This window comes from Gorilla gorilla, chromosome X (assembly GCF_029281585.2).
Source record: "Gorilla gorilla gorilla isolate KB3781 chromosome X, NHGRI_mGorGor1-v2.1_pri, whole genome shotgun sequence".
Taxonomy (NCBI): Eukaryota; Metazoa; Chordata; class Mammalia; order Primates; family Hominidae; genus Gorilla; species Gorilla gorilla.
This window is the reverse complement of record NC_073247.2, coordinates 126354959-126381908: the sequence shown is the minus strand read 5'-3', so window position 1 is coordinate 126381908 and position 26950 is coordinate 126354959. Positions and strand designations below refer to the sequence as shown.

The window sequence follows — 26950 nt, the reverse complement described above, 5'->3', positions numbered from 1 at the left end:
CCAACTCCCTTCAAAATAGGAAAACCTGCACTGGGAAGTGGGCCTGTAGCCTTGAATCAGCTGGATTCACAGAAGACACATCAGCTTCTTTGAGTTGCTAGAGTTCCTTGCTGTTCAGTGCCATAACTCCACTCCAGGGAGCATGATCTTTCCTGGTAGGTGATTAGCACTGGGAATAAGAGCAAGATTCTTTAGATCGGGGAGGTAGGGCAAATGGGAAACTGGTTTCATTTGCAAGCAGGGACAAAAAAAAAAAAAAAAAAACCATTGCACAGCATTCATGCTTCCCAGCTGAGTTGGCTGCAGCCTCAGTTACCTGTTAACATAACAGGTATATTCACAGTCTGAAAATACACAAAGCCAGCTTTTCCTGGCAGAGTCACTTATCACTCTAGGGTTGCATTACCATCACAGGGAATGAAAACATGGTTCTAATCCAATTAGGAAACAAAGGGTACTTGCAAGAAAAAAGTTTCAATTCAATTTAATGCAACAAATATTTGTTGGTTTGGGAACATTTACCTGCAAGAAATGTTCTTCTTTGACAGAGAAGCACGTGATTCTAAACTGGCTACAACTATATCATTGGAGGTACTGGTGACAAAAGTGATTACCATAAAAATTAAAGCAGGAAAGGAACTTGAAAAATCATTTACATAGTCCTTAGTGGAATGCCTTGCACAAAGTAATCTCATCATAAAAAAACTGATGAATGGATGAATCCAGTTCAATCCCTCATTTTACAAATCAAGAAACTAAAGTCAAAATGAAGAAGTAATTTACTCAATGATACAAAGTTAGCCAGTGGAAGAGCAGGACAAGAGAACAGAATTTCTGAGTCCTTACCTATTATTCTTATTAACATACTCTTCTTCATATTCAGTCATTTCCACTGTTGATTGATCAGCTGTAGACCATATTCGTCTTCATCCCCATAACTATGTGACTTCATGCCCACAATGTCTTTTAGTACAGCAACTCCATTAAACTAGCCTTAACCATTCTAATCCATATCCTTATATCTCTTCTCTGAATTTTTACAGTGTTTACTGGCTATACCAAAAATTGAAGCTTTTAATAAAAAACACATTTGGCAAGAATTTTATGTATATATCTTGCATCATTAATAAGTTTTGTATGCTTCTTCAGGTAAGGGACATTGTTTATAGTTCTTTATATATATCAGCATGTAACACGCAGGTTTACCTGGGTGCATCAGAATGAGTATATAATTTAGCATCCAGATTGGACACTTTTGAGAGTTAAAAATTATATTTAATACATGTGCAATAAGCATAAACTGTGACTGTCCTAGGAAAAGTAGAATATATAGTCACCCTAATAGTTGTTGATTTGTTCAACATTTGTTAAATTAGAATCGATCATTGCTGATTGTACAGTTGTCCAACTGTGGGATATTGTTTCAATTTACAGATTACACTGAATGAAATTATTTCTAAAGCAGTAATCACTGAAAAATAATGATAAGTTGCAGAATTCTATTTAGTTACTGATTTTTTTTTTAAGATGGGGTCTCACCCTATCACTCAGGCTGGAATGCAGTAATGTGATCTCGGCTCACTGCAACCTCTACCTCATCGGGCTCAAGGGATCCTCCCACCTCAGCCTCCCTAGTAGTTGGGACAACAGGCATGTGCCACCGTGCCCTTCTAATTTTTTGTAGTTTTGGTAGAGACAAGGTTTTGCCATATTGCCCAGGCTGGTCTCAAACTCCTGAGCTCAAGTGATCTGCCCACCTCGGCCTCCTGAAGTGCTGGGATTACAGGTGTAAGCCACCATGGCTGGCCACAATTTACAGACCACAGTGAATGAAATAATTTCTAAAGTAATAATCACTGAAAAATCATGATAAGTGGCAGAATTCTATTTACTGAATTCTTATATGTAAGTATAATTTGTTTAAAAGTTATTAATATTTCTGCAAATTTTCACTTATTGCCTTGTTTTTTAAAGCTGTAAGGATAAAGTTAACTGAAAAATGTTTGTTGCTCCAGTTTTAATCATTTTAGTATTGAAAATATGGTGGAGAGTAAAAAAATTAGCCTTGTTTCTAATTCCTTCCTGATGGTAAAATATGAAGTATGATGGCTTTCTACATGGGGTGAGGGGGGCATGCTGTTAGAACGTATAGATAAAAAGGCCCACATTTGTAATTTAAAAGTAGATTTAAATTTAAACTCTCTATTTAAGAGTATGAAGACACACATTAAGATTTTTTAAATTTCTATTGAGATAAGTAATGGAGGAAGTAGTAAGGGAAACAAGTACCTTCTACTATAGATTCATACACAACTAATAAATTTATAGAACTAATGACTAATAGCTAAAATTTTATAGCATTTACCTACCATCTCTCTCTCTCTCTGTATATATAGATATATATACACATGCATATATATTTAATGTACTTTTTTACTACCTCTCCAAAATGTAAGATCACTAGGTGTTTAAAACAATAGTTTTATCTGCTTAGAATACATACATGCACACACACACATATATATGTGCATATATATGTGTACATTCACACATATATGTGTATATATATATAGAGAGAATGATGCCTTTGAACATATTAATAAAACACATCTTTACATTGATTTCTGTTAAGAAATAATCAAATAAATTTTGATACAATTTTCATGATATCAAAAGAATATATATTTTTATGTTCAGATATTTAACAAATGTTCAGACATCCCAGACAGGATAGTCCATAGATTCAATTTATTAATATTGCTAAATTAGAGGTTTAATGATAAAAATACCCAGCAGCAGAATGAATTTGAAGCATTTGAACAATGGCAGTTACACCATCTGCTCCAGATAGAAATTTGCTATCTTGACAGTAACAAAGAACAAATAGGCAGTGCAGATACATCAAGCTGGCAAGAGGGTAAATGCAGCAAGGAAAGAAGCATTTTTTAGACAAATTGCTTTTCCTGTTGAATACTACATTCTATCCTAAATAATACTTCATTCAACTACAGGCAGATGTTTGTGTCAAAGAGAATTCATAGTCTTTATCACAAAAAGTGTTTTATATTATTAGAAAATCTAAATAATCATAATTTTCCATCCTCAAATTTCCAAATAAAATTAAAGTACACTAGCAGGAAAAGGAAGCAAAAATAATTACAAGGGAAACAAAATAGCATGCTTCCCTTAGGAAAAATGCTGAGGAAAAGACATAATGTTGACAGATTCTGACCTACCCACATGGACCTCTAAGATGAGCCCCAAGACTCTATTATTTGAAGAAATTAAGTTTTAAAAATCAATTTAAAAGACTTCCTTCTCACATCTTATTATCAGTGGGATATTTGTGTTTATGGGTAAGGGATGAAGATATATTGAAATAGCATTCATTCTGTGTTAAAATAATAAAGAGAAAATAACAAAACTATCATTATAGACATTCATTTGCAAGGTTATTAGGTCACATGAGCACCCTACCTTGACATGTTTCTAAGGAAGAAGGTATTTATTTTTCTAAATAATAATATTTATTAGAATTTAATAAATTCTAAGGAGGCCTCCTCTAAGGAGGCCAGTCTCTGGAACATCAAGACAAGGAGGTTTATATAAAGGCACGGGCCAATCTTCTACTCCCATTCCATATCACCCACATACTTGATGTTCACATTCCTTTTATTCTTGGTTCAATAGCATTGATAAAGATTATAGTTGAAAGAATTATAATGTTTAAAATATATACCAAACTATGGCACAGATAACTCATTATATTAATCCTTGCCAATTGTCAGGAAAGACGTGTCATCTTTTTTACTGGGTTTTACATACCAATCAGTAAGTATTTATTGAGATATATATGTTTAACTGATACATTTTGCCTCAATTGTCTGAAAATAGTAAGATTGTAAATGAAATGCAGATTGTGTACATTCTTTTGCTACCTGATCTGATCTGATTTATGATCAGAACATAAATATGACCTTGGGTTAATGAGGGCCATGTCCTTTTTGTGGGAGTCCCCCCTCAATACATTTCCTAGGAAGGCAAGTTTACCATCCATAATTTTAACACAAGAATAGTATGAGGTGAGGTCTTCCTTCAAAATAATTATTTTTTACTTACCTTATCCTGGATTCAAACTAATCTTTTCTAAATTTTAAATGAGTTTTCGTCCTGTATTTTATCACGTAAAACAGTACCTTGTTTTATACAGTGCTAAAACTATGACATTCAATCTTCTAAAGCTTGCCTCCAGTTTTGGTTACAAAAATTGATGGCTGACTTCATAGATAACTTACATTAATTTGTCCAGCAATAGTTATTTATTTAGCTTCTACTTTATGAAAGGCACTGGGATAGGTGCTGCAGTAAGTACTAAGATTTATGAGAAGATAGACCTTTCAAAGGGTTTACCAATTAGTTAATAAGCTAACAAGGTGAATGAACAGAATAAGTGAAAAATTGATCATCGTCAAATTATGTGGTAGAGAGAGAGAGATTAGTGGGGACTTGAGTATTTTGAAGGTGTCATGATGGAAAAAAAGGGGGCCAGGAATGAGCCTTGAATGTAGTTCTAACTTATAAGAAAGAACTGGAAAGGGAATTCTATCAGCACTAGGTCTAAGCTGACTGTTTATATACAGAGAATGAAGAGGCTGGGGAAGCCTAGCTTGTCAGGAAGCTAGTAGAAATGTGGGGCAAATACATGGGTGCCATCATCTATAAGATAATTATAATCTCATTTTCATCACATCAAAAGGAGAAAACCACTTATCTCTCTGTCTTACTAACACTTAATGAGCAAATTGCCCAGAAATTTAAATGGATTTATCTTGTCATGTAATCACCATGACAATCGTAGATCATTCCAGTAGTGTCAACCTTATTTTATGGACTAGGACACTGAGTCTAAGAGGGGTTAATGTAAATTGCTAAAAGCTTCACAGCTAGTAATGATTATGATAATGTAATAGCAAGGATAATATTTACTGAGTATCTTCTATTAACCTGGTATGGACATAGTCACTTTTTTTTTTTTTTTTTGAGACGGAGTCTCGCTCTGTCACCAGGCTGGAGCAGTGGCGCGATCTCGGCTCACTGCAACCTCCACCTCCCAGGTTCAAGGGATTCTCCGGCCTCAGCCTCCCGAGTAGCTGGGACTACAGGTGTGTGCCACCATGCCCAGCTGATTTTTTTTGTATTTTTAGTAGAGACGGGTTTTGCCACGTTGGCCAGTATGGTCTTGATCTCTTGACCTTGTGATCTGCCTGCCTCGGCCTCCCAAAGTGCTGGGATTACAGGAGTGAGCCACCGCGCCCGGCCAGACATAGTCACGCTTTTCTAGTAATAGCAGTTACTGAGCTGCCTGGATCTGTCTCTCCACTCTCTCACTTTTTTTAGGCAGGTCATAGGACCCAGGAGATATGTACCCAGCTGCATGCAGGAGTAGCCCACGGTGTGACTCTCCCAGCTTTGAGAGGGATTTGCTTTTGCACCGCTTGATGCCCAGTTGGTCAAGGTGGAGCCCAATGGGTCACTTGGCAGTGCTGTAGACAGCAGAGCTGGGGTTGGGGCCCCATGCTCTGTATAGAAGAACAAGCTTAAAGGAGGGAGTGGGTAGGTGACCAGAAACATCTCAGAACCCATTGCTTCATTCACTCAACATGGTGACTGCAAACGTAGGTCAACCAACAAAGTTAACTACTAGCCACATGCAATCTTGATATTATAGGTCATGTCTAATTGATTCAGACTAGTGAACTAAAATTGTTTTCAGGATCCACTAGGCATTCCAGTTTTGGACTTCATTCTTCAAGCCTGTGAGGATGAGCTACTGGGCACTGCACTCTTTAGAAAGCAGATTTATAAGCTTTACTTTCTGATCCTATGATCTAATGATAAGGTACTCTATCATGGTCAATGCAGATTTTTTTCTCAAGATAATTATTCAACAGAAAAACAAAATGTCTCTCTTTTGCTTGCTTTTACTATATCCTTGTGAAAAAATTATTTGATCAAGCAGCAAATATTTATGGAGCACCTACCATGTGCAAGGGCCTGCATGGGGCATAAAAAGGAGACTGTGCAATGATATGAAAGAGATAATGACAGAAAATGATTATACAATTCATCCCAGTTGATAAGAGCACTTCCTTAAGGATCTTCTGCTGAAATGCAGGCTTCATTAATTCCTCACCTCTTTGTACATGTATAAACCTTATTGCTTAGAGCACACTGTTCTTTTTCTTTATTTTATGTTAATTAATCTTATCACACCAATAAGATTTTAAGTGAAGGTCAGATATCTTGGCCAATACTTTTCTGCAACCCCAGTAATTCCTGGCATAGTGCTGATCACATAATAGTTCTCCATCATTACCTTAGTTAATTAATTTAATATTTAAGAATATATTTTCCAGATACCTTAGTCCACTCATTCTTTATTATAACCCTCATAGGCACAAGTAGAAGAAGGGGGAAAAGATGAAATTCATTGTATCAACATCAACTACTAGTTCTGGACTCTTCTATCAGTCTATAGTTTAAAGCAAATTATGTGAAAACTTATGAATAATTTAGGGCAATGAACAACATCCTTTCCTTGTGACAAGAGTATTTTGATATGTTAATTGCAGTGTTTTGCCTTTTAAAAACTAGCTTACATCTTTTTTGGTTCTAATGCCCACCTAATGCATTACCTATTAATATGAAGAGTCAAAAAAAAATCTTGGATTTATATAATTTTCCCAAAAAATAAACTTAGAACGTTATGTTCTGTAGGCCATGATATCATAACGTTTAATGAAGTCAGAGACACTGAATCTGTATTCTGCCAACTACTACTACTCAAATTGCCTCTGACCTTCCACTTAAGGCTTTAAAGAGCCTTGCTGTCCTTCTCTTGCTCTAATTCAGTGAACATCTCTTCTCACAGCTATAACTCTGCCATAAGGAATCTCAATCAGTGAATTATGGAACACGAATAAAAATTATTTTTAAATGACAGAATTCAGTAGAAACTGGAAACAAATCATATGAATTCCTTCTATTTCATTTGCTTTAGTGCCCCCTTTAGGAATATAAATCAATTCTCTAAACCTATGAATATTGAGAAGGGATGAACTCAAGTCAACTTTTCCTAAAAGGTTGTCTAGATAGTAGATAGAACATTAAATAGATTATCAGTTTTTAAAGTTGTGAGTTGGAAAAGCTTTCACTACATTGGAGTCTTAAGCTCCTGAAAACATGGCATAACTCTGTAGCCACCTGGTGGCAAGGGATGTTTGTTACAGGTGTAATAATTAGCACAAAGCATCAAAACTATGAGACAAAGATGAGAGTTCCAGTTCCATATTTCTTTCTTTCTCTTTTCCTTTTTGTGACAGGGTCTCCTTCTGTTGCCCAGGCTAGAGTACAGTGGCCCAATCACAACCCACTGCAGCCTCAACCTCCTGGGCTCAAGCAATCCTCCCACCTCAGCCACCTGAGTAGCTGGGACTACAGACATGTGCCACCATGCCTGGCTAATTTTTTATTATTTTTATTTTCATTTTTTTTGCAGAGATGGGGTTTTGCCATGTTGCCTAGGCTGGCCAGTCCCATATTTCTAAGCACTTAACAGGAGTTTCTCTTTAGAAGAGCTACCGTAAATATCAAAACCACCAAATCGGCATCTGCCTCTTACCATCTCCTTGGTTATCCATTTTTGGTTCTAATGCACACTTAATGCCTATTAATATGAAGAATCAAAAATAATGATCTTGGATTTACATAACATTCCCCCAAAATAAACTTAGAACTTTATGTTCTCTGGTTCATGATATCATAACATTTAATGAAGGTAGAGCTGCTGGAAGTTGCTGTCACTTACCTATTCCAGCTGATGTCCTATTACTGAGTACAACCCAGTAAGGCCACAGACCATCAGCCCTGCCTTATTCAACACTCATTGGTTTCCAAGCTTTTCATGAAACTCCCCTACTCCAACACACACTTTGAGATACTCTTTCTCTTTCCCCCTTCAAATTCTAAATTCTATTCTGTCTTCAATGTTGAGCTCAAAAGCCACTTCTCGCTTTCTGTCTTAATCCATTTGTGTTGTTATAAAGGAATATCTGAGGCTGGGTGATTTATTTTAAAAAGGGGTTCATTTGGCTTACAGTTCTGCAGGCTGCATAAGAAGCATGGTGCCAGCATCTGTATCTGGTGAAGGCCTCGGGCTGCTTCCACTCATGGTGGAAGGTGAAGGGGAGCTGGCATGTGCAAAGATCACACGGTGAGAGAGGAAGCAAAAGAGAGAGGGAGAAAGATGCCAGGATCTTTTTAATAACCAGCTCTCATGGTGTCTAACAGAGCAAGAGCTCACTCATTACCATGAGGACAGCACCAAGCCATTCATGAGGGATTTTACCTCATGACCCAAACTCCTCCCATTAGGCCCCATTCTCAACATTGGGGATTAAATTTCAACATGAGATTTGGAGGGTCAAACATCCAAACTTTAAGTAGAGAATATTTTAGAAAAGCCCAGGCTGTACAAGAAGCATAGTGCCAGCATCTGCTTCTGGTGAGGGCCTCAGGGTGCTTCCAATCATGGCAGAATACTAAGGGGTGCTGGTGTGTGCAAAAGAGAAGGTGCGGGGAGGGAGGTGACAGGCTCTTTTGAACAACCAGCTGTCATGGAAATTAACAGAGCAGGAACTCATTTATTATGGTGAAGGTGGCACCAACTATTGAAATTTGGAGGTTTCATGTAAACTATATCCAAATATCTTTTTAAATATCCAGGGGCATGCCACTAAATAGCTGAAATTATCAATATGCACTGTTTTATAGAGCCTTATTTAGCACCCTCCATTACAATGCATGCTAATCTTGCCCTTTCTTCATTTTTTTTCCCCTAATTTGACATCAGGGCTTTCTTTCCCCGAGCTAGCTTTTCAATTATAAGCTCTCAAATAAACATTTTCCCAAAGAATTACTCTTTTTAATAATATACATTCTAGCTGTGCCTTTATTTGACAAATTTGGAGAAGACTCTAAACTATCAGGAGTTCTTTCTTAACATGCTAGAGATACTTGGTCATTTTTTTTTCCTTTTGGAATCAGAGGTTGCTGTTAGTCAATAACATAAAGATCAGGTTGTAAACTGAAATTTTATCTTATGCTTTAAAGGCACAAGGAGTGCCAGAAATCATCAAAATGAATTTTAAATGAAGAGAAGCATTATGAAGGAAACAATATAAGGAAGCTGAGCTGCATTCAAATGTTAGCACATCAAGTAGCAAAATCAATTTCAAATATAATTTTAACTTGTAAAGTGTAATAAAGATTAATTCATTTGTGCTTTTATATCTAGGAGAATATGATGTGTTTTGTCAAAATGAATTTGCAGAGATAAGTACATATCCAATTTTAGGGAAGCATTCTTTGTGGAAATCTAAAGATATAAAAATAATAAGTAATAATGGAAAGAGTTGTTCATTTACTCTTTCATCTGATATTTATTTAACACATTTATTGAGTGCTTATGCACTACCAGTAAACATTGCTTCAACTATTAAAAGACAACTTTTGGGGCTGGGTGGGGTAGGTCATGCCCATAATCCTAGCACTTTGGGAGGCTGAGGCGGGCGGATCACATGAGTCCAGGAGTTCAAGACCAGCCTACCCTGTCTCTACTGAAAATACAAAAAACTTAGCCAGGTGTGGTGGTGCATGCTTGTCATCCCAGCTACTTAGGAGGCTGAGGCACGAGAATCGCTTGAACCTGGGAGGCAGAGGTTGCAGTGACCTGAGATCATGCCACTGTACTCCAGCCTGGGCAACAGAGCAAGACTCTGTCTCAAAAAAAAAAAACACAACAACAACAAAAAAAGAGACAACTTGTAGACTAAGACACCAATGGTTTAGACTATTTCAATTGCATTATAAATAATACTATTTTGTTAAATACACAAACAGTATAAAATATCTATTTAAGTTCTTAGGGAGACAAATTATAGGAAGAGAGGAAAAGGAAACAGCATATGAAATAGAAAAAACTAAGAAACTTTGAAGTGTATGCTGAATATTTCAGCCATAAACTCTCTTAACCTCCTGATCACAGGCACTTGAAAAAAGTCATTTTCTAGTCAAACATTGTTTTCTGAAGATAAACATCAAGTTCATTATCCAGGGGCATGCCACTAAATAGCTGAAAGCATCAATATCCACTGTCTTATATAGCCTCATCTAAAAATAAAAAACATCCTTCAAGAGAAAATTTATACGGTTTTGACATTGACTAAGTGGCTTCTGTATGCTAGAAACTTTAAGTGGGCTGTTTCATTTAATCATTCTGGCAAACTTACTTTGTGTTGACTTTCATGTTATGGTTAAGGTAAGTAAGGCTTGGAGGAGTTAAGTAAACGTCAGTTATAATAATGACAATACTAGCAAGAAAACAATGGTTAACATTTGTTTAACATCTGGTATGTGTTAGGTACTTAATATTACCAGATTGACACAATAGAAACCTATAGGACTCAGGGGACTGTGGATAACTCACTTAAGCCCCTAGGACTCATATGTTAAATATAGGTAATAATAACCACTGTCATTGGGATGTTGTGAAAATTAAAGGACATAGTTTGTACACTGTCCAATAGTGCCTGGCATGGAGCAGATGCTCAATACATGATAGTTTATAACCATATTTAACATCTCTCTTGTTTGGTGGGAAACCTGATCACAGGTCCTTTGAATTTTTTTTAAACCCTATTAAGTTTACTATGTCTATATTTGCTACCCTTTCTAACTTCTATTAATAAAATCTTACTGCCTTTCCTCTCATGGTTAGCCAGTATTTAAAAATTACCTAAAATGCTGTGACCAAAACTTGTAGGTAATTGTTTCTGATTTGAACAAAGCCAAAGACAGATATTTCCTGTACGTCTGGAAGATGGAAGATTAACTAGCATTCCCTTATTGTGGAAAAGCGGAAATTCTCCCTTTGCTCTGCTTCCCACTTTTTACCAGGGGTTATAGGTAAGCCACATCTACTGGCAGATGTATTGCCTATTTTGGAGGAGATCTGGATAAATAAAGTAGGCTTCCAAGCCTCTCTTTCCTCATCTGTTAAATGGTAGTAAAATTCAGCATTTATTGGATGATGAGATTTTTTATTAGTCATGCTTTTTGTATAGTAGTTTCTCAGCAAATCTTAACTCCACTATTCCAATGAAACATACCTCCAAAACAACTGGACAGCATCCTGTGGGGAAATGGGTGAGAACGAGATGGGAAATAGAAAAATAATTGGGAGAAGAGAGTTTCCAAAAGCACTGGATTTTGTTAATTTTGTACTTGATATCCCATTTTTCATAATTTCCAGCTCTGGTGTTTTTTTTGTAGTATTTCATTATCTCACTTCACTGCCACCTCCAGAGAACTAATAGAAACATCTTTTATAAAACCCATATGCTCATTTTACCCCTCAACATGTATTCCTACTCTGTAGCTTATCAGCAAAGTCAGTCAGACACTGAGGCATCTGGGGAGACCATTTTTCAAATCTTCAATCCTCAGTTCTTAGCTTCCCTTTTTAATCTGCTGTGTGCTCTGTAGCAATGGAAAAATGGCTTGACAGGATTGCTCTGTCCGGCTATGTGATACATATTTCCCATTTCATCAATAAATTTGCAAGCCCTGATCATTTGTATAAAGCATCCACAAAGCTTTCATTTGAGAACATTTTGTAGTCACTTTCAAAGAGCCTTGGCCTTTCAAGTGCAGTTTTTCCTGGTTTCCTCAGTCATTTCTATACTTTCTCCCTCCCAGTAGTCCAGTTCTCTCTTGACTTGAAGTTCTAAAATGTAGAACTTAATAGCATCCCCCACTGCTCATTCTGGATGCTCACCTGACATCACTACTCATTAAGGTTTAAAACTATTTAGACATGCATTTAAGGGACCCCCCTTTCATTGAGCCTTCTCAACCTAGACGGGCTTGTTCTTCTCAGGCCATAATCCATTGCTTTCAGTTCAGAGAACACACTAATGCTGTTGCTGGCTTACATCTTTGTCTTTCACTTTCTCCTACTTGTCTGTCCAGGAAAAGCCTTCCTTCTTCAAGTCCTAGCTCAACTGTAATCCTTTCTACAAAGCCTATCCTGTCACACTCTACCTCCCCTCCAGCCTCTACAACAGTTATCGATTGGCATCTTATACCATAGCAGGGTGGTTGGCAACAACAGACTGTTTTTGTATGGCCTACAAGCTAAGAATGATGTATTTGTTTTTATCCAGTTGAAAAAATACAAAAAGATAAATAATATGTCATGATATGGGAAAATTGTAGGAAATTCAAATTTCAGTGTTCATAAAATTTCATTGGAACCCAGCCCCACTCACTCATTCATATGTTGTCTGTGGCTGACTTCAAGCTACAATGGCAGAGCTGAGTCGTTGCAACAGAGCCTACATGGTTCCCATATCCAAAATATTTATCATCTAGCTCTTTTCAAAAGTTTCTCATCCCCTGATTCATTACCTTGTGACTCCAAGTGTAGTCCATGGAAATCTGGGAGCTGGCTAGAAATGCAGACTCTCAGGCCGGGCGCCATAGCTCATGCCTGTAATTCCAACACTTTGGAAGGCTGAGACAGGTGGAACACTTGAGGTCCGGAGTTTGAGACCATCCTTGCCAACATGGTGAAACCTCGTCTCTACTAAAAATACAAAAATTAGCCAGGCATGGTGGCGCACGCCTGTAGTCCCAGCTACATGGGAGGTTGAGGCAGGAGAATCACCTGAACCCGGGAGACAGAGTTTGCAGTGAGGCCAAGATCGTGCCACTGCACTCCAACCTGGGCTACAGAGCAAGACTCCTCTGCCAAAAAAAGAAAAAAAAATGCAGAACTCAGATTCCTCCCCAGACTGACTGCACTAGTCTAGCACTCATCATGCTGTCTTAAAATCATCAATCTTTTAGCAGATGAAAAAACGGAAACATGACCAGGATAAAAAAATGTATGAATTATGGTAGATATATGGAATTTAATGCAAATTTGGGTCATTGCAAAATAGCCGAGTGCAATTCCGTGTAATACATATAAAGTATAATGTAATATTACAGCAGAAATAAGAAAGCTTAGCCAGGAAAGTATATGAACTAAGCATTATATCACTTAGCAAGGTATTCATTTACTAACACCATATTTCAATTATGCTCATATATATTCAATATATATATTCCATATAGTCATATATTCAGGCAATATATTCATACTGTATTACATGTATGCATAAATATATAGTGTGAAATGTAAGCCGTATTGGCAATAATCTTAAAACTTTATAAATTATGCTATAACTCATTTGACATACATTTGAGTTTGCTTACTTAATAAAGCATAGCAGTGATATGATTTGATTATCTGCTGTCTTAAAATGTGAATGTGAACCTCGTGCTGCATGAAACAGGGCAAGTGAAACTTATTCAAAATTTTTGCTGGACTGTTCAATAATGCAAATATGGTGTTAGGCATATATAAGTTTCGCCTGCTTGTATAGATAACATTACATTTAAAATCATAGCAGTACTTTTACTGCTGTCAGTTATGAGTTGACAGCTCACATATACAACCCTTTGTTGAGGTCTTAGTTACTGAGACTTCTCATTTTTCACCAGGCTGCAATATTTACAGCTGCCACTTGGGGGAAGGTAGAAAAATATCCTCTGCAATCGAACAGTCACAGACCAACCATCACCAAAAATTATACAAATGACTTTTTCATAAATAATACCTATTTGTTTATTCAGTTATCCAGTCAACAAATATTTATTAAATCATTGGTATATCCTTAGCAGTGTGTTAGATGCTAAGAATACAATATTGAGCGAAAGCAAATACTGTTCCTGATCTCATGGAGTTAATTAACATCTAGTGGAGGAGACAGGAATCCTCAAGGAATCACAAAAACAAATGTATAATTATCAACTGTAATAATTGCTATGATGAAGGTACATGATGTTATCTATTAGGGTATATAACAGAATTCTCACCTTGTGTTAGGGGGTATGGTGGGCGGGAAGTCTTCCCTGATCCCAGAAAAAAAAAATGCCTTTAAGCTCGTGTTTTGATGGCTTATATAGGAGTTAACTGGTGTACTGGTGATGTAAGTATTAGGAGAGATGGGGAATGCAAGGTAGTATTCACAACAGAAGGCACAATTTCTGGCAAGGCCCTGTGATCAGAGAGAGCATGTGCTCAAGGAACTGAAAGTAGATCAGTGGGGCCCAACTATTCATGAGGGGGGTGAGGGAATATATGATGCTGAAGAGGAACCAGATCAGGTTGTCTTTTATAAACCATGATAAAGATTTTGGTATTTTCCTAGGAGCAATAAGAATTGGGAGAATGGATTTGGGAGTGCAAATGCGTAATTGGGAGAACTAGTTAGAAGGTTATTCTAGTACTAAAGAGATGATGGAAATCCAAACTGGTATGATGTTTGTAGAAATGGAGTGAAGATATTTAGGAATTAAAACCGACTGGAGTTGACTGGAGTTAGTAATAAATTTATTACGGGGGATAAGGGAGAGGAAGCCGTTCAAGGATGACGCAGTTTCTTGTTAATCCAGTTATCTGAATAACAGTGCAATTCCCCGTGATGCTAAGAAACTTGCAACACATTGAGAGTATTTTCTTACACAATTAAAACCCTAGGAAGTCACTGAGAATACTTTATGGAAGCAAAAATAAATATATAGAGATTAATTTATGTATACATTTAATGGATATACCACACATATATGATTTGGTTTTCATATTTTAATAGTATCTTCATTATTACTTTAGTATTAGTTTATTAGCATCTCTAAAGGCTTGTTATGAGAGAACTAAGTGGACAACTGTACTTAGATCTACACAGTGGCAATCTCTGAAAGGAATTGTTAGAAATTTTATGTGCACAATGTACTACTTGTCTGGGCCATATGTTTAATTTGCTGGAGGAAAAAATCATTTTTAAATAAGAGCAAAATGCAATTGAAACATGATGTAATATGCAAATAGTCACTTCACACAGCATATTAAAGCTTCCACACAATTAAAATGTCTGTATTTTATTTGAAAGAGCTATGTTACGTTTAAATTAGAGTCATATGTACTAAAGCTAAGACTAATACACATTTTCAAATAGCGAAATAAAAATCAATATTCTTGTGTCGTAAACTCTTTAAGCATAATATCCTCTTATAGGACATGTATTAATTTACTTGGTACAGTTACTTAAGTTATACCTATATTTTATATTTAAGAAGATATTAATGTTTTGAAAATGTATAATTTTAAAAGTCAATCCGATTTTTGAAAGACATATGTTGAAAACCAGAAAACATACATATAAAATTATTTTACTGTTATTATCTAATATGGATGAACATGTAACTTTGAAACTACCTTGATAACTGTTTGCTACTTTCCTTTCCAAAACGAGGTAACTTTCACTTATTTCACAAAAGTTGCAGTATCTTAGGAAGGATGCATGCTAAACTATGTTGTTAGTCTTATTGAATTTTGGCATAGACTATTGAGTGAAAAATATGTGTGGCAGATAGTTTTAACAGTTATCAGTTGGCTAAGTTAGATTATTAATTACGATAATCAGTTCTTCAAGTACTTAGTTAATTCCATGTGTTTTGACTTCAACTGATAACTATAAAGGATCATTTAAATTTTTGATTAACAAAAGCAAAAACTGCACAGAATGTGGAAATATCTTATAAAATTCAGGTTTCCCTGTGCTTTAAATGTGTATGTTCATTTACTAAAATGCATTCCTGATTGAGTACCTCTCTTCTAGAAATGCTGTTATTTTGTCATAATATTGATAGTTATTATTAAACTAATTATTGAATATATTATTGAATGTATATTATGTGCAAGACTTCATGTTAGTTCCTGTAAGTGATATAAAATACATGTGCTATATATAGAACAAATTATTGTTACTTAACACACTCAATTCTCTGCTCCTTTCATAAATTATTTTTTAATTTTTAGTTTTTGTGGGTACATAGCAGGTGTATATATTTACAGAATATGTTTGACTTGTTGATACAGGCATTTGATTATATATTATTTACATCAATCAAATGAAGAGCTGGTGAGTAGTAAAATATATTTCATTTTTAAATCAAAGATGTGAAATTAAAATATTTGTGAATAAAACAGATAACTACAACAAACTGCAAAGTGAAATGATGGAATTGTCTATCAATGTAAGCAACATTTGCTATTTGTTATGGTCTATTTCTGTATTTCTGTTTTTCTTTCTTTTTTTTCTTTTTGAGACAGGATCTTGCTTTGTCACCCAGGGTGGAATGTAGTGGTGTGATCACAGCTCACTGCAGCCTTGACTTCCTGGGCTCAAGCAATTCTCCCACTTCAGCCTCCTGAATAGCTAGAACTACAGGTTTGCACCATCATGCCTGGCTAATTTTTAAATTTTTTGTAGAGATGGGAGTCTCACTATATTGCCCAGACTGGTCATGAACTCCTGGGCTCAAGTGATCCTCTCACCTTGACTTTTCAAACTGCTGGGATTACAGGCATGAGCCACCATGCCCAGCCTATTTATGTTTTTCTTAAAGTAATTTGGTAACCTAGAGTAAAGAACTTTGCAATAGATAACTCAGTTCTGTATCAGAGAACTCATATTGAAAACAGATTCTGTTAATTGAACTTGCATTTATTTATAGTAACACAAGACCACATAATTGAAAGATAAAAATTCCTAAATTGTTAATATAAGTGTCAAGAGAGTGACGATTATAAATCATGTTTTGACAATGTAGAACCAATGTATGCATACTATTTCCTCATTACATTAACCTTTTCTGTGAATAACTAGAAATGTTGATGCGGTTTTACAGAAAAAAATAATGTTTACCTTTGATACTTACTGATATCACAAACCTTATACAACTCAGGAGGAGCACAGTTGTCCAACTGATTATTTTCACAGGAGACATTGAATACATTACCTAAATTGTTACTTTGACTGTGATATAAATATATACATACATCTATAGCACAGTAGAATAGGTAGCATAAGTAAGGCTTTATGGAAGGTATTACTAAGTTCAAATGATAGTGGAGACAAATTTCTTTTTAAGATTTATTGAATTATATAGCTTAAAATAGCCACAGATGGCTGGGCGCGGTGGCTTATGCCTGTAATTCCAACAATTTGGGAGGGCGAGGCTGTTGGATCACTTGAGGTCAGGAGATCAAGACCAGCCTGACCAACATGGTGAAACCCTGTCTCTACTAAAAATACAAAAATTAGGTGGGTGTGGTGGTGGGCACCTGTAATCCCAGCTACCCAAGAGGCTGAGGCAGGAGAATTGCTTGAACCCAGCAGGCAGAGGTTGCAGTGAGTCAAGATCATGCCACTGCACTCCAGCCTGGGCAACAGAGCGCGACTTCATCTCAAAAATGAATAAATAAATAAAAATAAAAATAAAATAGCCATAGAAATCACCAAGGACCCAGAGATTAAAAAAAAAAACAACCCAAAGAATATCAGGCTGTAGATGTATACACATTACAATAAAACTCTTGGTACTCTTCTATTTACAGTAAGAATTAATATATTTAACAACACCAACATTATTTACCATAAATAATCAAGCTCCAACCTTCTATAATAAATATATTGTACATATCTTTTTCATGTCACTGATATACCCTGACAAAGGCAGCCTTACAGAGAAGTGAAGTAAGCAAAGGCCTTACATACCTACATGATGAGATTTGAGGCATATTTTCCCCTTCAGCTCATCAAGGGATTCAGTTATAGGAACCACATGTTAAACCATGCCTCCCTCTAGATGGGGTAGGACTTGTAAGATATTGCCACATTATGATGAATTTGTGTATCAAATCTTCTCTAATTAATACCTGGATAAGAGCAAAGTGTCAACAAGTGTGTGTACAAAGAGGGATGCACAGGCCTGGGAGAGAAGCAAGGAGTACTCACTATGGAGTTGTGAATATTTGGCACATAGAGGTCGAAAAACAACATGGTAAGGACAGAATAGCATTGAAAGGAAGACAGTAAAGATGAAACTGGCGAACTTCACATTCTAGTAAGGCTGACCTTGGCCTTTACTACCAGGCGAGGCTTACCATGCCAATGATATATGTGAGATAGTCTTGTGTGAACATTGTTTGAAGCCTGAGAGTAGAAACTTACCTGCATGTCCAGGTTAACCTATTTCACCAACGCAGTGAAAACATCTGCAAGCAAACTTGAATCTTCGCAAACACTTAGAATGAGTGACTTCCTGTGTGCTTTCAGGACTGCTGTGGGGGTTCTTTAAAATTTTACATTTTATACTTTTTGAACGTCCCTTATGAAATTTTTTTTTTATTTTTTCCCTTCTGGAAAGCTGTTGATAGCATCAAGAACTCTTTTCAATATATATTAAAGAAAGTTACCTTTGCCATCATCTTAAATGGTGAGTAGTTGAATAAAACAGAACAATTGGCTATTCTGAAAAAGGGTACATTTCCATGCAGCCATTTTGATGCAACTGTCTTGATGTCAAATCACTGTTTTCTTATTTCTTTTATTTTTGATCATTAATAACATGTGCAGCAGACATTCCCAGCCTTATTCCATCCCTATCCTCTTTCGAATTTTGATAGACTTCGACTTTTCACTTCTTTAATCTAATGTGTATATATTAATGTTATACTAAAAATTTCTGTTAAAATTTTACTGTCAAAAATGATTTAGCCTATACCATCGTATCAGTTCTTCCTCCAAAACTATCATTCTAAAAACATTTTGTGGTATTAAATATTTGTATGATTATGAGAACAATCAGAAATTTAATTGAGAATTCCCCATGCAGTCTGGAGTCGAAAATAAGGAATCCAACTTAAATTCACCTTGTTTAACTTGTAATATATTTACCCAATCAAATAATCATGCTCTAAACATCTATAGAATGTAGAGTGTTCCATTATCTGGATCTGCGTTTTTCAGCATTTATAACTGATACTCCCTTTTGAGAAACAAAATTCCCCTCTCCCTGCCTCTCCTGCTGAGATTTTTAAGCGCATCCATTGAGAGTATTTCGAAGAGCTAGCTATGTTTTCTAAAATTTATCATAGAAAACAACAGCTAGATTTCCTACACCCCAATCATGGATATAAGAGTTTGTCACTGAAAGTAGGCTGGGCTAGGTGGTTCATTCCTGTAATCCCAGCACTTTGGGAGGCCGAGGTGGGCGGATCACCTGAGGTCAGGAGTTCGAGACCAGCTTGGCCAACATGGTGAAACCCTGTCTTTACTAAAAATACAAAAATTAGCCTGGTGTGGTGGCATGCACCTGTAATCCCAGCTACCCAGAGGCTGAGGCAGGAGAATCACTTGACCCCAGGAGGCGGAGGTTGCAGTGAGCCGAGATTGCACCACTGCACTCCAGCCTGGGCAACAGAATGAGACTCCATCTCAAAAAAACAAACAAAAAAAAACACAAAAGTTTGTCATTGAAGAAGAAAATTGAACTTCACTAACCTAATTGTCCCAATTTATACTATCATACTTTATACTTATTTACTATAAATCTGCGGTGGTGGTGAACAGTTCAGTAAGGGGTCTGCATCACACATTACTTAGTAATAAAATAAGCTGAGTTTTTTTTTTCAGGTTGCATTAAAATGCTGTTTACCAATTACATAATATTCTTTTTCAAACATGTTAGGCCCTTAATGGCAAATGTTTTACTACTTCAGGGGTAGGTCTACACTAGCAAAATAATAGGAATCACCTTGATATAATAGTTGAATATTATTTCAAAATAAGAGTCTTGAGGCACGCTTATGTGTATACTTACAGTTGTTTTTGAAGGATGGCGTCAGTTGGCCTATGTTATAGATGCTCGCAGGTGTTAGCTGATAACCCTAAAAGCAAACATTGAGAAAAATGCAGTAAGAACTCCATAAGTAAGGTGCCACACAGAGTAGGTATACCATTCACATATAATGAATGACTGAAAAGTAGTAAGGCTGATACCTATAAGCTTCAGAAGAAAGAAGTCTCATTTATATAAAATGAATTTAAAACAGCAAAATATTAGTACAGCAGGTATGTAAGAGGCGTTTGAACCAGAGCAACTCCATCGTGAATAGAGGCTGGGTAAAATGAGGCTGAGACCTATTGGGCTGCATTCCCAGACAGTTGAGGCATTCTAAGTCACAGGATGAGATAGGAGGTCAGCACAAGATACAGATCATAAAGACCTTGTTAATAAAACAGGTTGCAGTACAGAACCCAGCTAAAACCCACCAAAACCAAGATGGCCATGAGAGTGACCTCTGGTCGTCCTCACTGCTACACTCCCACCAGCGCCATGACAGTTTACAAATGCCATGGCAACATCAGGAAGTAACCTTACATGGTTTAAAAAGGGGAAGCATGAATAATCCACCCCTTGTTTTGCATATCATCAGTAAATAACCATAAAAATGGGCAACCAGGGCAGGGCACAGTGGCTCATGCCTGTAATCCCAGCACTTTGGGAGGCCGAGGTGGGCGGATCACTTGAGGTCAGGGGTTCAAGACAAGCCTGGCCAACATGATCAAACCCCGTCTCTACTAAAAAATACAAAAATTAGCCTGGCATGGTGGTGGGCACCTGTAATCCCAGCTGCTCAGGAGGCTGAGGCAGGGAGAATTGCTTGAACCCGGGAGGCGGAAGTTGCAGTGAGCCGAGATCGGCCGCTGCACTCCAGCCTGGGTGACAGAGCAAGACTCTGTCTCAAAAAATAAAATAAAATAAAATAAAAAACAATCAGCAGCCCTCAGGGCTGCTCTATGAAGTAGCCATTCTTTTATTCCTTTACTTTCCTGACAACCTTGCTTTCACTTTACAGACTTGCCCTGAATTATTTCTTGTGCAAGATCCAAGAACCCTCTCTTGGGGTCTGGATCCGGACCCCATTCCTATAGCAGGTAAGTCAGTGTTCGTCCTTCTGCTAAAGAGGAAATTAAATATTAGTTAAGAATTCTAAATGAATCAGCAAAATTCTAAGTGAAATGTCAAGTTGAAACATTTCACATAGAACAATTACAGAGCAAGAGTAAATAGTATTTCATCCACAGATACTAAAACAATATTAGACGCTGGAAGAGGAAACAACATTTGAAAATCACCATTTCTGTATCAATTATTGTAAGAGCATCAGTTGCCAATATTTATTCTGGAATGCAAAAACAAGACTGAAATAAATATTAGCCAGCTATATTTTTGCAGTAGGACAAATAAATTTGGTGCAAGGACGTTAATATTTGACATGTTTTAAACATCAAAAATTTCCCCAAACACATAAAGCATGACCAAAAAAAGTTTTAAATGCAGGGATTATTTTTAAAAATATAAAGCTAACTCTTGCACTCAGCCTAGTAAGTAAAATTGAGTGATGTAAAGATCATTAAAGTTATAAGAAATACATAGGAAATGTTAATTGTTATATTGAGGACAAGATCTTTTGTTAGCTCATAAATTTATCAACATAAATTAACATATTTGAAGTATAATATAAAATATTCAATAAATGTTATAGCCGCATTTAAATAATTTAATGTGACTACCCCTTACATCATGCAAGATACAATGTAGTATCTGGTAGTTGTTGGTGTAGTAACACCAACAAATTATATTTTTCATTCCTTATGAAAGTAAAAAATAGTTCTAACTTCAAATGAGTGAAAAATAACTTGGATTAAAACTTTGGGCCAGGCACGGTGGCTCACACCTGTAATCCCAGCACTTTGGGAGGCCAAGGCGGGAGGATCATGAGGTCAGGAGATCGAGACCATCCTGGCTAACACGGTGAAACCCCGTCTCTACTAAAAATACAAAAAAATAGCCGGGCGTGGTGGCGGGCGCCTATAGTCTCAGCTACTCGCGAGGCTGAGGCAGGAGAATGGCGTGAACCCGGGAGGCGGAGCTTGCAGTGAGCCGAGATCGCGCCGCTGCACTCCAGCCTGGCGACAGAGCGAGACTCTATCTCAAAAAAAGAAAAAAAAGAAAAAAAAAACACAACTTTGCTGTTTTAATCTACACTTCAGAAAATACATTTAGTATTTATAAATTTGAACCAACATTTTTTGTCTCTTTTACAGCACAAATTTATTGAAATGACTACGCAAGAACACATGATCACATTAACCTTCAATTTTCATGAAAAAAGTAGGAGACTTATAGTAAATAAAAATAATTTCCTGGGAAAAAGGAAGATAAAATGATTCTACGTAATACGTACAAAATTAATAGCAATCTTGGAGCAATGATGAGACTCCATGCTTGGTGAAGAAGCTGGTGGCCAAGTTATTATTCTATACAACAAGAATTATACATCGCATCGCAGAAACGCATGAGATCACCTCAATATACATTAATGACCTGTTATGCCCGTCGAAGCTCCCACTTAACTTCACCTAACTGTTCAAGTACCCTGGGAGGGAATGAAAATGTTGTGGACCGAGAACTGCTAAGAACAGAATTACAGCCGCCTAGTGGCGAATTGTGACTATTGCAGTCAGAACAATGTGTGCTATGATTGTAATTATGCCATTTATTCACGAAGAATTTATTTTTTGCGCTTTTTTTCCCCCTTAGGGGAAGATTGAGATATTTTGCATCAAAACATTACTGCTCCGTCATTAAAAATTATACAATCAGATATTCTTTAAACAAATTTCTCCAAGACCTATCAACTGAAAATGTTTTCTGAGGTCTCTAACGTTTTAGTGTCGATTTCTAAAATTTTAATTAATTTTGCAAAAATATGAAGTACTTTGAGTGAAGTCGAATTTTTTTCTCTTTAGGCTCACTTGCTTCTTCCCTTCCTCCTGATCACGACATTCTTTATATTAACATTTTGCATCTATCATACACTTTCCTTTCCAATTTTTTTCCTCTCAGCTAATTATACGTAAATTTGAGATACATTTTATGATTAACGCTCTGTCATTTCAAGTTTCTCTCCATCCTACCATTTTTTAAATTTCCACAGTGACTGATTTTTTTCCCTTTGTAGGCGAGTGACTCTAGATAGAAAACATAGATGTGCCTGCCCATAACCTTGCCGTACATATTAATCCAAACACCATGCCATTCCATTCTACAAAAATTGTGCACAGAATATTTTTAAATTTCGCATGTGCAATTCTATTACCTCTGACACTATTTATAACTGATTTATGAGGTGACATTAAGTGTGATTTTGTGATTATTCAAGACAGACTTTAACCTACTTTTCCTACAAAAATTATTGCTATTTTGTTTTCAGCCCACCCTGAGAAAAGATAATATAAAATAGTAGCTTCAATTCAAAATGATGCTTTAAAAGTCATAAGAACCCTGTGAAGATTGAATAGATAAGTTTGCTGCCTTATTTCTCCTTCAGTTGAAATAATATGGAAAAAGTAGGCATTTAAAGTGGAATGTCTATCAAAGAAATGCCCACATTACCGTGCATTAAAATGCCAGTAGTCAATCCTGAGCAGGATGAGGAAATGCAGTCATTACAAAGAGCTTAATGCACTCTTTTCGATATTCATGGATATTCATGCTCATTTAAAAAGAAGGAGGTTATCTTCCATTCAGTATTAAAGCAGGACCACAGAGGGACTGAATGGTACCCTTTACTGCCTACTTTGACTTTTTAAGGAATCCACCTTAATGAGTATAATTTACATATACTAATATGTGCATATTTTAAATGTAGAGTTTGACCACTTTTGATGAATGTTTACACCCGTGTAATTGCCACTCTGATGAAAACATAAAACAATTCCATCCTCCTGCTTCTTTGTAGTCACCACCTTCCAAGCTCCAGGCAACTACTTTTTGACTTCTATCACTGTAGATTATTTTTGCCAGTTCTGGAAGTTTATGTAAATAGAACCATACAGTATGCTCTGCTCGTTTTCTATATCTTCCACCCTTTCTTTGTTCAAAATGATATTTTCTTCTTTCACTGAGTCTTATTTATAGACTATTTAAAGCATACATACATATCCCCTTGACTCATCCTCTTTATTTATTAATTTAAATTTTCTTAACTTTCCCTTCAAGTTATCATGTATTATTTAAAACTTCAATCTTTGTCTAACACGATACTGTCCTTTAAACTCACTGTGTCATGTCAAATAGAGTAATGGAGTGGATGCTTGGAACAATGGTCAGAAGTCCAACTGAACGTGGTCAACCAAAAGAGTAATTACAACAGAAAAAAACCATAGGAGAAATCTTTTAAATACAAAATGGTGCATCGCCCATCACTTCACATTTAGCACAATGCAGATAACGAAAACAATTATATTCTAGTGTGTAAAGAGCATATATATTTCAGAAAAATATTAAAATATGTATTTGAGGATGTAATTAATAGGATCTATTTTCTTATTTTATTAGGTATTATGAAATGTTTAATGGGAAGTATATTAAATAATACATATCAGATTTATTGTTTTAATGGGAAGCATATTAAATACTAATAAAAAAATCAGATTTTATGTAGAAAGCCCCAGTTTCTATATTCCGATTTTATGTACTGTTTTTTTATTTCTGATGTTAGTGGCCAAAATACATACCAACTGAAAGATCCTACTAATGTGTTATGCAACACCACTGTTGGAAGAGAAGTATTCAGAGCTAATTAGAATGACAGGCAATTTTATTTCATAAAAATCCTCTGAATAAGTGTAATTTTAAAGACGTGTCTTGCATATTAGAGATTTAGAAAAGAAACAGATGGCACACTTCAATCAATTGCTTCTTATGACATTCAACTGCAAATACCATGTACACAAAAGTTTTTTTGAGGTAAATGCCTCTTCTCTGGAAAGGATAGTTTTGTTTGACAAATCTTGATTGGATAGAATGGAAAAAAAATGAAAGAAATGGACTAGAAATTTAACCTTCCTGAGTTTGAAACTTAGTTTTTCTGAATCAATTTATTGTTAAGAGGAGTACTTGGAGGATGACTTCCTTTTTATTTAATTTGCAATACTAAAATAAAACTGAATAGCGAAAGTAAGGATGACAGAGGCTCAAAGACAAAATTTTATTACTTGCATTTCAGAAGTGTGAAAAAATCAAGAACTTAGCCAAATAAATCAAGACCCTATTGCCTAAATCTAACAACAAATTTTATTTTGTTTGCCAACCCTTCTTAATCTCAAACAACTTCTCTGACATTCCCAGCAAGTACATCCGTTAAAAGTTTGCAGGTTCTCAGAATAAGAAAATCTACAGAGATAAAAAGAGGATTTCTGGTTGCCTAGTGCTGGGGGTTGAAGAAGTATGCGGAGTGATTGTAAATGGGTATAGGATTACTTTGGGGGGTGATGGAAATATTCTAAATTGTGATGATGATTATACAACTCTGAGTATACTAAAAATCACTGAATTCTACACATTAAAATGGGCAAATTGGATAGTACGTGAATTACAGGTCAATAAAACTGTTAAAACTGATTGGGAGTTAAAGCCATTACTTCGAATGAAAAAGCAGATCTTAAAAATATAGATTTTTAAATGTGAGAACACAGGATCAAATTAAACCTCAATTTTAATGAAACAGTAGGGGAGTTATGAAAAAGTCCCTTTTGCAAGAGGGACTGACTGTATTGTTATAAAATCCATTGGGGGAATACATTACTTTTACATAATAAAAGTGTAAACATTTTATACATGTAAGATTCATGAAAGGCTAGATTTTTTTTTTTTTTTGAGGTGGAGTTTCTTTCTGTTGCCCAAGTTGGAGTGCAGTGGTATCATCTTGGCTCACTGCAGCCTCCACCTCCCGGTTCCAGCGATTCTCCTGCCTCAGCCTCCTGAGTAGCTGGGATTACAGGCACGCACCACCATGCCCAGCTAATTTATTTTTAGTAGAAATGGGGTTTCACCAAGTTGGCCAGGCTGGTCTTGAACTCCTGATCTCAGGTGATCCACCCACCTTGGCCTCCCAAAGGGCTGGGATTACAGGTGTGAGCCACTGCGCCTGGCCTCAGATTTTAATTTAAAAATAATAATCCTAAAACCTGATGCTCTGCATGTGTATGAAAAATGTATTAACATTTTATAGTGATATGGAAGGGTGGAGCAGGACATCAAAAAAAATTAAAGATATGACAAATGTGCCAAACAACTGAAGCACTATGAAATATTAAAAAATTGAATAAGATACATTCAAAGATCAATTTTTATCTTGACCCTTTCTCACATCAGCAAATAATCAACGCTTGTGTATAATCAGAATGATGCATACTCTTCCATTGGGGATGATTCTTTTTCGTCATTGATCTTAATGTTGTACCATAGGTCCTAGTGACTTCTTTGGTGAGGAAAATGTCAAGTCTTTAAGTATCCAATAAATGGCCAAGAAGAAGAAACTCCACACCTTCTTTATCATGGGCAAACATTGTGTTTGATATTTCATTTTAACTTCTCTACTCACAGTTGATATTAATTAAAAGTTGTCAGGCCTCTGAGCCCAAGCCAAGCCATCGCATCCCCTGTGACTTGCACATATGTGCCCAGATGGCCTGAAGTAACTGAAGAATCACAAAAGAAGTGAATATGCCCTGCCCCACCTTAACTGATGACATTCCACCACAAAAGAAGTGAAAATGATCGGTCCTTGCCTTAACTGATGACATTACCTTGTGAAAGTCCTTTTCCTAGCTCATCCTGGCTCAAAAAGCACCCCCACTGAGCACCTTGCAACCCCCACTCCTGCCCACCAGAGAACAAACCCCCTTTGACTGTAATTTTCCTTTCCTACCCAAATCCTATAAAACTGCCCCACCCTTATCTCCCTTCCCTGACTCTCTTTTCGGACTCAGCCCACCTGCACCCAGGTGAAATAAACAGCCATGTT

General features: G+C 36.3%; 1 protein-coding gene and 1 non-coding gene across 3 annotated transcripts in view; both read right to left on the bottom strand.

Annotated features, from left to right (window-relative positions):
- HTR2C (5-hydroxytryptamine receptor 2C) overlaps positions 1–26950 on the bottom strand; it is a 324015-nt gene that overhangs the window by 274314 nt on the left and 22751 nt on the right. For both annotated transcript variants that reach the window (XM_004064736.5, XM_004064738.4), the window contains exon 2: positions 19894–19960. The gene's annotated coding sequence lies outside the window, so the exon portion shown is untranslated. The remainder of the gene's footprint in view (positions 1–19893; positions 19961–26950) is intronic.
- Positions 5419–5546, bottom strand: LOC115932548 (small nucleolar RNA SNORA35). The gene has a single exon (XR_004068813.1). It is a non-coding gene; the product is annotated as a small nucleolar RNA SNORA35 (small nucleolar RNA).